The sequence below is a fragment of the Rhopalosiphum padi genome, chromosome 3 (genome assembly GCF_020882245.1).
Source record: "Rhopalosiphum padi isolate XX-2018 chromosome 3, ASM2088224v1, whole genome shotgun sequence".
Lineage (NCBI taxonomy): Eukaryota > Metazoa > Arthropoda > Insecta > Hemiptera > Aphididae > Rhopalosiphum > Rhopalosiphum padi.
This window is the reverse complement of record NC_083599.1, coordinates 72,533,350-72,549,223: the sequence shown is the minus strand read 5'-3', so window position 1 is coordinate 72,549,223 and position 15,874 is coordinate 72,533,350. Positions and strand designations below refer to the sequence as shown.

Here is a 15,874-nt window from a genome sequence, read left to right as displayed (position 1 = left end):
AAATCGATAGGTACCCAGGTGTGTAATTGAGTTTTTTTTTTGGGAGGCTGTTTTGAAAATTTCATTTATTTATTAGTGGAGAGCAAAAGCTGTTCTTTACTTTATGCATAAGATAATTATTTTTATTATTAAGTAAAACATAAGTATCAATATATTGAAAAAATTAAATAAATAAAAAGGCTTTAATACCTAACTAAAAGATATATTAATTATCCACTATTTTAAAAATTAATCGTAATTGTTCAAGCTCTGGGTTCAAATATTAATTACTTATTACCTATCTAATTGCATTACCAAATAAATTTTTTTTTCGAGTCAATACATTCACTTCTTTCGTATAAATTTCAATTTTTTTATAAATATTTTGATAAGTTAATCCATTTAAACAGTTCTATATCACAATGTTTTTAGTTTTTAAGATAGGTTTTTAATTAATGCAATGTCAAAAATGACATTTTTGCAATAGCTACTGATTGTAATAGGTAATGTTGTCACAGTTTTTAAGTCTAAATTACTATTTACTAGTTTCTTTAAATACATTTTTTTTTTATTTAAAAAGTAAAAACGTTACAGTACAGATAAACTAGATAAAGTTCTTTTTTATATTCTATTTAGTGATATCATAAAATAAATTATGTGATAACATTGATAACTGATAAATAAAAACAAAAATTTTGATGCCGTAATCGATGTCCCAATGATAACCACAGTTAATGATAAGACGATGAATCCTAAGCTAAGTTGACTACGTGCTCTCAATACTAGTCCAATTACTGCCCGCCGCCAAGGGTCTTTAAAGACCATTATGTATTATAGAGATATTCAATAATTAATATAGACCGTGATTCTTGTCGACAATGACGCTGCTCGTGTCATCGTACTACTACTATAGGTATATTCTGACTCTTTCTATTATTATCATCTGTATGTTTTACTGTCAAATTGTTGATTGAATTTAATATTAATCGTTTAAAAATTAAAATCATTTTGGTTTTAGCAGTCACCAATTAAAACGCAGTTCTGTTTCATCAAGTTTTGTCGTGCTCACTTTGAACATGCCAGAGAAAAATACAACTAGAATTGAACAATGATTTAGTAAGAAATAGCTCTGTGGATTATAGAGTTTTTTACCTGGAGAGTGTAGATGCTACAGACTATAACAGTATTGTAATCTTTGTCACTGAAATTAAATGTGATAGTTACTTTATTATGCATTGGATGACATCACTATTCTTGTTTTATTTATGTAGCGTTGTTGTTTGTTAGGCGTCTATTTCACCACATTATTGATGCTAAATAAAAATACAGTTTGTCAGCAGAATCATCAAAGTAAAATCAAATTTGCATTTCATTACAATATTAATTAGAACTAATTGTTGACCAGAAAACTGGTTGGTTAAAAGTAAAATTGTGTCAAAAAAAAAAAAGAAGGAAAAAATCACTTTTTTACTAAGTGGTGGATTAAATAAACAAATAAACCCACCAACTATCAGACAATACAAGAATTATTGGGTAGTTGATTGGTCTTAATACAAGATCATTGTTTATGCTATTTGATAAGTATACCTACTAATATTCAAATCCAATCATATTTCTATAGATAGTTTTATAGATAAATAATTCTACGGCTAATGGGAATAATTAAGTAAAATAATAATAAATATAGTTAATAAAATAATATATACTTTTTAATTCTTTAATTTTCGAGAAGATTATAGACTACGTTGAACACTTGTTCGTGTAGTGGCCCAAATATAATATTTATTCAATTTTTTAAACATTAAATATTTTCTTTTTTTGTGCCACAGTAAAATGTTAATTAAATTAGTCAATATACACCATTCTAGATACTAGTTATATCATTAAAATAACAAAATAATGTACAATTCTTTAAATAACTATTAATTCATATTAAACTATGCTCTTAAAACTGTTTTGGTTCACATTTGTAAATCATATATTCTTGCTTATTAGTTATTATTTTCTAAATAATATAAAACCAAATTGTAATTAATAATAATAGACCCAAATGTGAATTATTAATTATATTTGTTTACTAATATATTTTTTGTTTATTAACTATTAATGAATTAAACAATTGTTTTCAGAATTTAGTTAAAATTTTAATAAAGTTATCAGATGGTCTGGTTGATAGTAAATTGTAGTGAAATACAATTGTTTCTGATATTTTTTGTTTCATAATTATATACCAGGGATGGAAAATCCATGGCACATGGGCCCATTATATACATACAAAGATGCTTTCTTGGTAAAAATTTATGTTTCTTATAATAATGATGCTATATTTTAGGTATGTGTAAATTTGATAATAATCTTAATAATAAAATATAATGTTATTTATTTACATATGTTTTAAATAATACATTTATTTCAGTGTTTTTCTATCAATGAATCAACCTACAACTACAGTGGATTTAAGATTAAACATACTTTCATCAAACTGATGTCTACAGCAGTAGAAAAATTGTCCAACTGAAAAGTCATTTTAGCTATTTGCCTATTTATAAATAATGTTTATAATTTATTGTTTGTCTAAATATTTGTAGTATGGTAAAGGTAAATCAAATCAAACGGTCTTGAATATGGTGTGCAAATACATATTGAGTATATTATATTAAGTATAGAAAAAAATAAAAATTAAAAAATTCGAAGAAAAATTGACTTCTAATTGTACAGGTTAGTTCATTGTATTCATTTGCAAGAAGTTATTCATTGTTATATAGATTTGATTAAATGCTGATGAGTTAAATTCTTATATTTTACCCATACAATACACTGTTATTTTTTCTTAAAATACTGTAAGCATATAGGAATGAAAAAAAGTTTTTACTTAAAAAGTTGCATATCAATTTTTCTATTATTTTCATTATACATTGTATTTAGATAGGATATTTGAAAAATGCTTAAATTTAGGCACTAAAATATAAATATAAATATAAAGTGGTTATTAACACATCAAAATTTAACGATATGCTCTAGTAAAATTTAATAACATATAGCTTATACTTCTTATAACTTTATAAACTAAATAATGGTTTTGCACTTATGCGTTATATAACTTACATAAATTAAAATAAAATTTAATTTTCTTAATCACAAGGATGTGTATTACATAAGTATAATGGAATACATTTTAGATAAGTAAATAGTATGTAGATACTGAATTAGGACTGGGATTTTAGTGCCCTAAAAACTAAAAAAAAAATGCATTTAAATTATATTTATTATAGCTTAAAAATTGGAAAAAAAAAATTTTAAATTATTTTTATTTTTTTTAAATTGTATGTTGTTATCGACAGTAACTTGTACATATGTATGTATGTATGTATGTATGTATGTATGTATGTATGTATGTATGATGTAATAAAAATAATAAAACAGAATATGTATATAACGGCGATCATTTTTTAGGGAAAGTCTAGTTATAATAAAATTATTATTGATGATACTATTATATAACATTACACTTAAACTATTGATTTTCATGTTTTACTATTTAAATTTGATTTCCAAAATCGCTTCTACAATGGTTCTAAAAATGAATAATACGTAAGTTTTCATCAAATCATTAGAATAGCTAAATAGTATACCAAATACCAATGATTGAAGTTTAAGTTGATGTGATTAATTAACATTTATATTATAATAATAAGCTTCTGAAATTTTTGAATCTATTAAAATATGACATATGTACAAGGCTGGGCATTAACGAGTTAATAAGTTAAAGTTAAGTTACTTTTAACTAAGTTAATTAATGAGTTACTTTTTTTTTAGAAGTAACTTCTAACTTAAAGAGTTACATTTTTTCCCAAGTTATTCAGTAACTAACGAGTTAATTAATTTTATTGGCACGGTAAGTTCATTTTTTTCCTAAACCACAGATTTAAAATAAATTCAATTTTGTACAAATTAATTTTATAAAAAAAAAATCTGAAATTTTAAATATATTAATTAATAATTATTAGACAATAATTTATAAAAATAATTATCATATGACATATTGCATATTCACAGAAAATATTATATAACTATATAGTATATTATAAACGGAAATGTTATTGGGGTTAACCTCGTCATTCATAAAAGAAAAATATAACAATTATTTAGCCATTTAGGTACTCAGTATCCCGCCATACATTATTTTATTATTTTATTGGATTTCATCACTGATTAAAGTATAATATACCAATATAAGTACCTACAGTAAATAACTTTATTACATACATTTATTTAAAATGTTTGAGACATTTATTGAATTATTATGTTATTTGTTAGCTTAAAAAAAGGTAGGCAGGTATAATTATTAATTTTATACTAAAAAAAAAAGTAACTTATTTTTAACTAAGTTAAGTTACTTTTATTTTCTAATTAACTTGTAACTTTTGCAAGTTAAAAAAAATAGAGGTAACTTTTAACTTTAAACTTAACTTACTTTTTTCTATATTAACTTAACTTAACGAGTTAAAAAAAATAGTTAACTTGCCCAGCCTTGCATATGTATTAACTAATTAATTAAAATATTTATAAATAAGTTAAAATACCTATTTATTGAATGTACGAATGTAATTAATTAAAGAAAAAAGTATTTGTTAAGTATTTTGAAGACTATTAATTAGCATACTTTAGCGATTATAGACATTTATAATTGGAGATTGTGCATAATAAAATTGGATTGTTAAGAGGATGTTATACCCATGTCTATTGTCACCATCTTATTATCATGTAACAAAGCAAACATTTTGTTAAAAATCTGTTAACTGTGTAATTTTCAATAGGAATCATGGTATTTGTTCATATATTTTAGCTTTAAATAAGTTATGAAAATATTAAAATTAACGAAAGGTCAAAAATATTAAATTTTTACAGAGAGCAATTTTAAACTTCAAACTGTAATTACTACTTTTGTAATGAAATATAAAATAAACAGAATTATTCCATATTAGGTAAAAAATTGCTTTTGTTTAAATAAATAAATAACGATTATGTAGAAAATTGCTGGATATAATAGATTCTGTGTTTTTTTTTCACTTAAAATGTGTTTGTTCTAAATTAAATGTATGATTACCGAGAAACAAAGATTTGGTAATTGGTTAAATAAAAAATAATATGTCATGATGTTAAAACCAATGATGCAAAATATTACTTATAAAATTATTTGTTTTGTTGATAAATGTAGTTTAATTATTGATTGTGTTCCTTAGTTTTTATAAGACAAAAAATATAAAATATTACTTTTTGTTAATCAATTGGTACCTAATTAACCATATTATAGACTGTAGATTGAATATATTGATTTTAACACTATATGACATGTAGTATATTATGTAGTTAAAAGTTTCAATTAAGATAAAAATTATTTAACAATTTAAAAAATCGTGTTCTCAAAAAAATCAATAAATTCCTTTTGGTGTTGAGTTTACACATTTATAAGCAAAGCTAGTCAAGAAGACATTTTAAACTGCTTATTTTGTCTTGCTAAAATTATTTTTTTAATTTCAATTGATCCATCTTATTATGGTATGATGAAGTGAAAATTGATCAAATTACTAGAAAAAATATTTAAAAACATTTTGCTCAAAAATTGCCTATACAGAATTCCTTTTATAAACAAATCATATCAATGAAAACAATTAATCTAAATTATTTAAACGCAAGTGAATGTTAAGAATGTTGAGTTATATATAGTCAACAGTATTAAATATTAACAAACAATACATTTTACTCTGAAAGTATTCTATTTATATATTTTTTTATTTTGTTAATAAAGACAAAACTTATAGTAAAAATATTGACTCAATTTAGTTAAAAATTAGTTTTTTAAGTTTTTTTTATTTATAAATTATTACCTGTGTCACAGTGATTGTGAAACTTTCAAACATTTTGATATAATAACCTAACATTTTATTTTCACTTATTTTTTCAATGATCCTGGTGGTCATAGATAGTAAATAAGAAGTCGATGGCATCACATTTAATATACCGCACGATTAAATAATAAAAAAAAATTAATTGGTTTTAACTACATAATATATGAATTAACATAACTTTTACTTAATACACACGTATTTTATTTCAAATGAACAGAAAAAGATAAGCTACCTATTACAATGAATAAGTACTTTAATGTCATTAGAAAATAAACCATCTAGGCTGACGTATAAATAATAAATACATTAAAAAATAATTAAAATTATAATTACTAATTAGTATTAATTTTTTCCTATTCAAGGTATAAATAATCAATCTATTTACCTGATAGTATCAAGCTGACACCGAATACTAAAGATTATAGAGTACGGAAAACATGACGTTTCTACAGATACGACTAAATTGCCTTATGAGTTGCCTACTCGAGGTCCCTTATTTATTTATTTTGTGATATAAGATATAATCATTATGATAAATAACAAATAATATATAAATTTATAACATAAATGTATGCGTAAAATTGAATACTTCATTTTTAAATATTATTAATTTAGTGTAGTTCTATAGTGGTCAATAGGTATTAATGTATTATTGTTGCTAAATTGATAAGTGCGTTACAAATAATATATCTATCAAAATATTTTTGAATTTATTGCATTAAAATAAAAAATACAATTTATATTTCGGGGCTGATAGGCAACATCGGTGAAATTGTGCACTATCGCCAGCAATTTTTAACAGAGCTTTACTCTTTAATTATAAATATAAGATACCATATTGAAACTCTTTATAAAGATTTAAAGTTACTATCCATAAAAAAAAAATTATATTATAAAGCAATACGTTATATTTCTAAAAAAAAAAATATAATTAACACTATACCATATCCATATGGCATCAATACCAGATATGCTAAAAAAAATTTCGTAATAAATTGGTCAAATAAAACCATATCAGGTAGACATTATCAAATAATAGGTCCACAAATAATACATAAAATACCTTATGACCTTCTAAATCTTCCTCTTAAACTTAAAATATTTAAAAAAAGAATTTCTTTTTGGTTATTATATGTAAATGAAATTATATAATAAATAATAAATTGTTATACTATATATAAATATGTTAATGTTGGTTAAGTAATTTATAAGCACTCTTATATTTTTGTCTCAATTATTCTTTGCTTATTGTACTACTATACGAGTATGATTTTACAATATTATTGTCGAAACATATGTTAATGTAAGAAATCCTGGGCTCCCAAACGATTCTTTTCAGTGGGGCCCAGTATTTCATTACATGAAATTAAAAATTAATTAATAAAAAATAAATATTCTAGTCTCTAGCATTCACTGGTACTTATCCATTTAATATTATGTAAGTATTTAACTAATAATAGTTTACCTACTTTAATTCATCACCACATGATTACACATGATTTATTGTTATATGTACATGGTTTTACACGATTTGTCAAAAATGTGTTTAAAGTTTAAACTGATTTATATGACTCGAAACCAGTTAAATAGTCGTAGAATGTTTGCGCATCGCTATTTATACAAATTACTTTTTTTTTATAAATTACAATGAAATGTGATTTGGTACTATTATTTAGGTTATTTAAATTCAAAACGAAATTACAAAATTATAAATTGTTATAAACAAAAAATATTTCATAACATTTATGTATATATAAATATCAACGTAGTAACGTAGGAACGTAGGTTAAGAAGTTATATGACAGTTAGGTATAGGTATAAATAAGAAATGTGTGAACACGATTTCGTCATCAAACCAATGTTTGTATGACGTATAAGTGATGTTAGTTACATATTACCGTGAAGATGACATTTGAAGTTTACATGTTGTGTACACGAATAACGTGTGTTGAGTAAATTTGGACGTGTTGTACGACTATAATAATATTATGTTGCATTACTGCGTAATTTTGAGGGCACGTTGCAAGAAAAATGTATGTTTCTGTTTTAAATTAATAGAAACATAATGGTTCGTGTGTTATTTGCTTATTCTTATTATAAACATTACCTTCCTAATTTAAAAAAAAATATGTTTGTTACATTAAAAAAATCGTTATATTATATCCACTGCGCCACACTGTTATTTTTCTTATATTTTTTTTTTAATACATTATTGTAATATTATTATATCTGTATAGACTAATACATTAACTGATATTTTTATCTTATAACAAAAACATGGGGCTTAAATTAAAAATAATTAATATTAATTGTCTTTTTTTTTACATAATACTTATATGTGCTGTAATTTTTATGTATCTGTAACACTAGCACCCAGGAAATAGTTTACTACAGTTATTTATTTTAATAAAATAAAAAATGTATAAATATTTCTAGTAATCTGCCCTACTAAACATAAGTGCCGTAAAAACCAATACAGTAGAACCTCGATTATCCGTCCCCCGATTAACCGTCTTTCTCGGTTAACCATCACTTATTGTCCGGACTATACTGTCTATACTTATGCGTTGCAATAAAATCTAATCGCCTTGTGTATGAGTAGGTTATAAGTAATAATATATATAATCCGAAACTTTCCGGCAATATCTACTAGATAAGCGATAGGTACGTATGTATAAATACATATTTTATGGGTGAGATAAAAACAGTTAATATGCGATAGTGATCTCATTTTGTTTTTGAAAAGTCAGTTAGTTATATATTACTGTGTGTTCATTCCCTTAACCGCCCGAGTTTTTAGTCTTTTTGCGTGTATTATCAACATGTATGTCATAATTACTAAAAAAAAAACAATAAATAATATGTATGTATGTTTAAAAAAAATATTGTTGCTCGCTTAACCGTCTTTTCGATTATCCGTCAAAGCTCTGGTCCCGAGACTGACGGTTAATCGAGGTTCTACTGTAATACATTAGTTTTGAGATAATGCAGTATTGTATTTTTCATTTTATTATACTTTTATTATTTGTTAGTCTATTTGATTTAATAAAAAAAGAAAGCCACCTTTATAGTTTTTTTGACAAGAAATATAATGAAATAATAATTTAAAAGTATTATTCGCTTATTATACGAATAAAAGTTACTTTTATGTTATAAATTTTATTTACTAAGAATAAATGTCATTAGTAAATTGAATGGCATTATTGCTTAATAATTAAAATCGTTTAAAAGACATAGGTAGAAGTGTTATGCGAAAACGCTGTACCTATCTACAAACATATTTACGGCGTTTATGCTTAGTGAGTGTAAGATGTGGCGGTCTTACTTAGTGCTTCTAATTTTTTTTGTTACTTACATCATTTTTAAAGAAAGATAGCTAAGTTAATTGACTATTAAATAGTCACTATTTAATGACTTAATGTAATTTCAGGTGTATTTTTTCTACAAATATTGTGTAAAACTAATAACCTATTAGATACCTACCATGACCATATCTAATTATTATTTTTTATTTTTTATTGAGTTATAGGACTTTTGCTGCTTAAACTTATATGAAAATTATAATTTAATCAATAATATTACCTATTTATAAGTTCCACCAAACATTATGAAAAAATATTTTTTAACAACTATTATTAATATTTGTATTATTATATTTTATCATAAAACTATATTATACTCATATCAAGTTGAAGTGTTTAATATAACTTTACCATTAATGTAAAATGTATAGTTGATATATGCACATGTTATAACTGACACTACCTTATTGCTAAATTAATTAAATTCTATGTCCATTTTACTTTCATATTACCTAGTTTATATTTGCAAAATGTTTTTTTAAATCTATTGTATCTTATGAGTCGTTAAAATGTAGGTATTTGATGTAAGACATATACACATATTACATAATATATAAATATACAAATATATATCTACGATAAAAACATTTAATAAAACGTAATAGGTAAACTAATAATCATAATTATAATTAAATTATGATTTTAAAAATTTTAGTCTTATATTTTTTTTTATTCATTAAGTTTAATAGTATGATTTATAGCTATTTAATAAAAAATTATTTTTTTTCGATTTATTATTATATATTATTTAGGTATTTGGATTATTGGATTGATTCTATAAAATTTTAGGTATAAAATATACATTATATAATTATAATATATAAAACACATTATAATGATATGTATTTTATAAAATCCTCGTCGTATTTTTGTGTCTCTGATGATACACGACCACTTGAACTGCTCTACCTCAATATTGCTACAATAGTAATCTATTTTTAAATAATATTTCATATACCTATATAGTAACGATTCCGATCAATATAAAATACAATTTAAAAATATATTTATTTAACACTGTATTGTATTTGATTTGATTTTTTGACATTTGTACAATGTGCACATACTAACAATAAATATTCGATTATTCAGATTAGGTACGTCGTAACCCGTACGTTGGTTTTAATACCTACATAACTATTTGTTTACATCCAAAATTACGTAGATACCTACTTATTTTTTCAATAGCATGGCGTGACGTTTATATGAGTAGGTTACCTACCTATAACCTACTCATATAAAAGTAGATTAATGAAGTATTACACACGCACACATTTTAGAATTTATTAGTTATGACGTATTTTAAAGAAAATTTATTTTCTATTTTGTACGTTATAAAAAACGACTGGGCTGGGCTTGGGCACAATATTATAATCTAATATTGCACGACAATGTTATAGTTTAAGGAGCGATTTACTAGAATTATATAAATTATTTTTCCTTCAAGTTAATAGAGAATGCGGCTAAACATTTTGTCGGAAATAAACAAAGTACACAAGAATTTTTTAATAGATGATGGTCTGAAAAATACCATTACAAAAATTCAATGCAAAAGAAAAATAATCTTATTATTGAATACTTCAGATAAAATAAATAGATCATAATATATTCCATTTTTTAAGATTCTGTTATAAAATGCCATACGTTTAATAGGCACCTGACCTATATAATAATGTATTAGATAATGATATGATTGTGTAATAGAAAATTACAGACAAATATTTATCGTGCGCGGTGCGCCTGTAGTTTTAGTATTTAAAAAGTATAAGTAAGTATAACTAATTTGTTTTTATCACGGATTTGCTATATTATTCATTGTTATTTTCAGCTTGCAATCGATGTATACGCATATATATTTTTATTTTTAACTTGAAATGCGCATGGTCTGCTCTAAAAACACGAGAGGAGAAATGACTTATCTATAGGCTTGCGTGTCTTACGGATTTTAACTCGCGCATTATTATTAGAATTCAATCCTAAAATGTGATAATGTTGGTATTAGCTGTATTTATATTTAATTATTGCAAATAGTGATTATGATGAGTAGAGTTTGAATTTTCCAAAATCGGTAAATATTTGTCTAAGATTTTATAATATTATGCTTTTTTTAATATTTTTTAATACCTATTTTGCAATTTCAAAAAAAAAAAAAAATTAAAAAAATAAGTAGCTGAAAATTTAAAAATAAATTCAACGCGTATCTATTTGATTTTGTAATGTATTGATTAGTGTTTCATATTTTTTGCTCTGTCCGAGATCGGAAATTTGTGTTTTATTGTTGTATTTAAATATGTATATATTTTAAATGATTGACATTTTCAAAACATTAAAGGATTTAATTAAAGTATGAAAAAAAATTACTGGAATAATATGTAAATCTGGTAAACATCATTCAAATTAATATTTAAATATTACGGTGAATTCTACTATTTTACATACATTTTATGACACGCTTAAAATAATGATTTCTCATCGAACAATTTACTTATTCCGTTAAAATTCAAAAACTAATAACCATAAATACTTGATTTATATTTCACCAAAATAGTTATAATACAATTTTTTTTGTAGATGGTATAATTTTCAAAATATTACTAATCTTTTTTTAATTACCTACTTATTTTTGATTTTTTTTTTAATGTTTTTCTACAACAGAATCAATAAAAAAATTTCGTTTGGTTAATAAGTTTGAAAATTTAACATAAAGTTCCTCATAACTTTTTCATAACTTTTTTATGAAAGTAATTTTAAAAATATATAAGCACAATTAAGTATTTGATAAAATTTAAAAAAAAAAACGGAAATTTGCAAACTATTTTGTAGTTAAAATGTTAAAAATGACGTATAGTTACTGTTTGAATTCGTATAACTATATAAGACTTTAAAATGAAAATTTAATACATTAATTTAATAGGACATTTTTAAAGCATTTCAATTATATTTTTATTATTGCCTAGTTATTTATAATTTATACTGTATCGCTATAAATAGTTAATTACTATAATAATTATTAATAATAATATATTTATATGAAAATAGGTTAACAAACATTATCCGCTCAAAATCGTTTTTTATATGCAATGATTTATTATTATCAAATTCAAATTTTATACTTGACTCCTGTTGTACAGTTGGGTCGTTGGGTGGTTACCTCCTTTTTCCCTTTTTAATTATAAATTATCTATACATGAGATATTGATATTTAATTTAAATTTTATTTATTCTTTTTATAGTAATGTAGTAATCCGATTTATTCTTGTTATTGTTACCTTGAGCTGATTAGAATATTGTTTTTGTGTTTTTGTATCTAATACATTTTATTACTTATAATATTATACCATGTTATTAGATGGCCGATATTATAATAGATTTTAATTGTTTAATTGCGATGTTATTACTAATAACAGCAATTTAATAGCAATTTTATACATTTTTTTTAAATTTTCGCTTCAATATGCAATAAATTTTGAATTTTGCCAAAATATACAAAAATATGCAATAACCTTTAAATATACAGAAATACGCAAAAAAAAATTACACCATTAGGTTCAAATTATGATGATTCGTGGAGATAACTGACAAAAATCCAAAAATATTAAAAGGAAAAAAATATGCAATTGCATAGAAATCCGTGCTCTAATTATAATTTATGTTTTAAAAATCGTACTAGGTATTAACTTTTTAACGTGACTAGGAAAATGCTATTCAATTGATTTTTGGAATTTCGATGTTTTTATTTATTATATGAACAATAACTTATTTTTATAAAAAAAGTATATGCGTTACTATTAAGTATTAAGCAGTTATTTTATTTTTATTATTTTATTAGACTAGTTGAATTGAAATATACTCAAATATCTGTACTTACTTAAATAAACACAGAGAAAGTTTTCAGTGACAATATTTCATAATAATGGACTAAGAAATTGTAGCATTTGTAGTTTACCTAATATAAACATAATATGACATAAAAGTTTATACATTAAATTTTATTTTACGTTTTTCTAGGAATTGCATTTAATATTTAAATATGTTTTTTGATAACTTTAATATCATATTTTATGTTATAATGCTATATAATAATAGTATTATATTATTATTATTATGTTGTGTATCATAATTTATAAGACATATTATATTATACAGTGTTATCTTGGGTTTTATTCGTTCAATATGAAAAGTATTGAAATGAAAAAAAATAAGTAAAATTGTCTCTCCATAAATTTAATTCTAAATATGAAACGGACAGGAAATTTAAATTTAAATATTTTTAATATCGGATATGATGATTAAGTAGATACTGGATAATTTTGGTTTTTCCCAATATTTTTTCTTTTATTTATCGTCCCACCTGTCAAAACGATATGGTAAGTGCCCACTGACTACAAAATATTAAAATGACTGAAATGTAAAAAGTTTTCGTGTATCTATTTTATTATGTATATAATATGATGCCTACCTATATATTAATACTGAATAACTTTTACAATGCAATGCTCGTATATTATATTATGACGTATTAAAATTTAATATTATTGTATACGAACATAATATAATACGACAGATATCAAATAGTGTGATTTACTATTTTAGTCTTGAAGTTCACGTAGGAATATATTATATAGGTAGGTAGATATTTCATGGAGATTTTATTTGTTATGTGCGTGTGTACGCCAATGTGTGTGATGTTAATATAATATGCAATTTACATTACCTATGAATTTCTAAACAAGCGCCGTCGTGCAATGTGCGCGGAACATGTATTATAATATTTACTAGATTATACATACTTAAATATTGTACTCGTACGCGTTCAATATGATTGTGTGAACGTGACAATAATAACATGTTATTTACTAATTACAATGTATGATTTAGAGGGTTATGATGTATTGTAAATTAAATGCATATTATATATGCAGCGAAGCACGTAAAAAATATTATAATATTTAATTCTAGAACCAAAGTTTAATAGTTAAACAACTATTATTTGGTATACATAGAACTTTTTAAAATATATATTTCTAGGTATTAGCCATTATAGCTATGTATCATATATGTTTACTACAATAGGAGTACTATGTATACAAATAAACATCTAAAAATATGACACAATAATTTGACTATAATTGGTTTGAATACTTAGGGGGTACTAATGTTATTGATTTGATTTTCGTTTACTTTGGTACAACAATAATTATTTTACATTAGACGATAAGACAAACACATTATAAAAAGTAGATCAAAAACTCGAGAATTTAAAAACAAATACAATAACTGGGTATAAAAAAAAATTCGTTATGTCTCATTATGGTTTCTCTACCAAGCAATATTTATTTATCTGTCATACAAATATAACCGCATAATATCTAAATTTATTATAAACAGCTTATGCCTATAGGTATGATAACCTCTGCGGCTTTGCTATAAACATAACACAAATACATTTCTTGGTTATTATGCACAGTTTAAACACGCTTATTATACACCCTAAACAGTAAATATTATAGTAATATTGTGTGTCTACTTTGGTTACGATCATAATAGTTTTTTTCTAATTAAACACGACGGCGAAGTTCATATTGTATACCGAATGTTTGTTTTATTTTTTGCTGTTAATTCGTTACGCACGCACCCCCTCGTTTCCGGATCACCCACCCCATCAAAAAAACGTCTGTTTGCCGTCATGTATATATGAAATCGCTCCTATATTATACCGAGACATTATTATCATTATATATATATATATACAATTTACAGTTACTATTATAAGCGTGTACACTGCCTCGATAAAGGGTTGACGACATGTTGATGGTGTGTGTGTGTGTGTGTGTAAGATATAGTTTTGGAATAATATATATTAGTGCGTGTATTATATACATATTATTACATGATAATGCTAATAATAATGACAACGTCGACGCGGCTGAGGTAGAGGTAACAGCAAACGATAATACGCTATTAATACTTAGTAGGTACCTACCTTACTATCTATATATATAATAATAATACATCGTATACATTATGTACATATACATATACCTATCAAACTGTAGGTCGCATTTCGTTACTCTCCCTCCCCGGCCTAGACATGCACCCTGACGACCGTTTTGCCGATTGATCAAACATCCTTAGCTATATTATATTTTACGCTCTCACCCGCGCACCCCGAACGGAGTGTTTTTTAGAGACACTGGGTCACCCGGGTCGCCTATACGTTCAAACGCATACACACGCACTCACGCGCTACATCGCGTACGTACATTGTCATATTTTAGTCCATTTGTATAGATTAAACTGGTAAGCTTACCTAACGAATAATGTGTATTTATATATAGACTCGAAGACGTATGGCGTCGGTGGTAAATACCACGTCGGAACCCACTACCCACCTCTTTTCGGTCTAAGCCTATTTTACAAGCTCGAAAAAATATTTGGCATTTTTGAGATTATGTCAAAATGCCTCTTGTAAAATATCGCCGGTTAATGGGTTTTAACACGGACTGCCAATAGCGGATACGTTTTATGACCAAAAATGTATCTTAGCGAGAAGAACGAGAATTTCCTAATAATATAGGAAAATCGTATCAATCGTATTATCTATTTCATAGTTTGTAATAGGCA

General features: G+C 24.3%; 1 long non-coding RNA gene across 1 annotated transcript; it reads left to right on the top strand.

Annotated features, from left to right (window-relative positions):
* Positions 1-729: 729 nt before the first annotated feature.
* On the top strand, positions 730-4,310 carry LOC132927804 (uncharacterized). The gene is made up of 3 exons (XR_009661848.1): positions 730-892; positions 998-2,311; positions 2,396-4,310. It is a non-coding gene; the product is annotated as an uncharacterized LOC132927804 (long non-coding RNA).
* Positions 4,311-15,874: the final 11,564 nt, after the last annotated feature.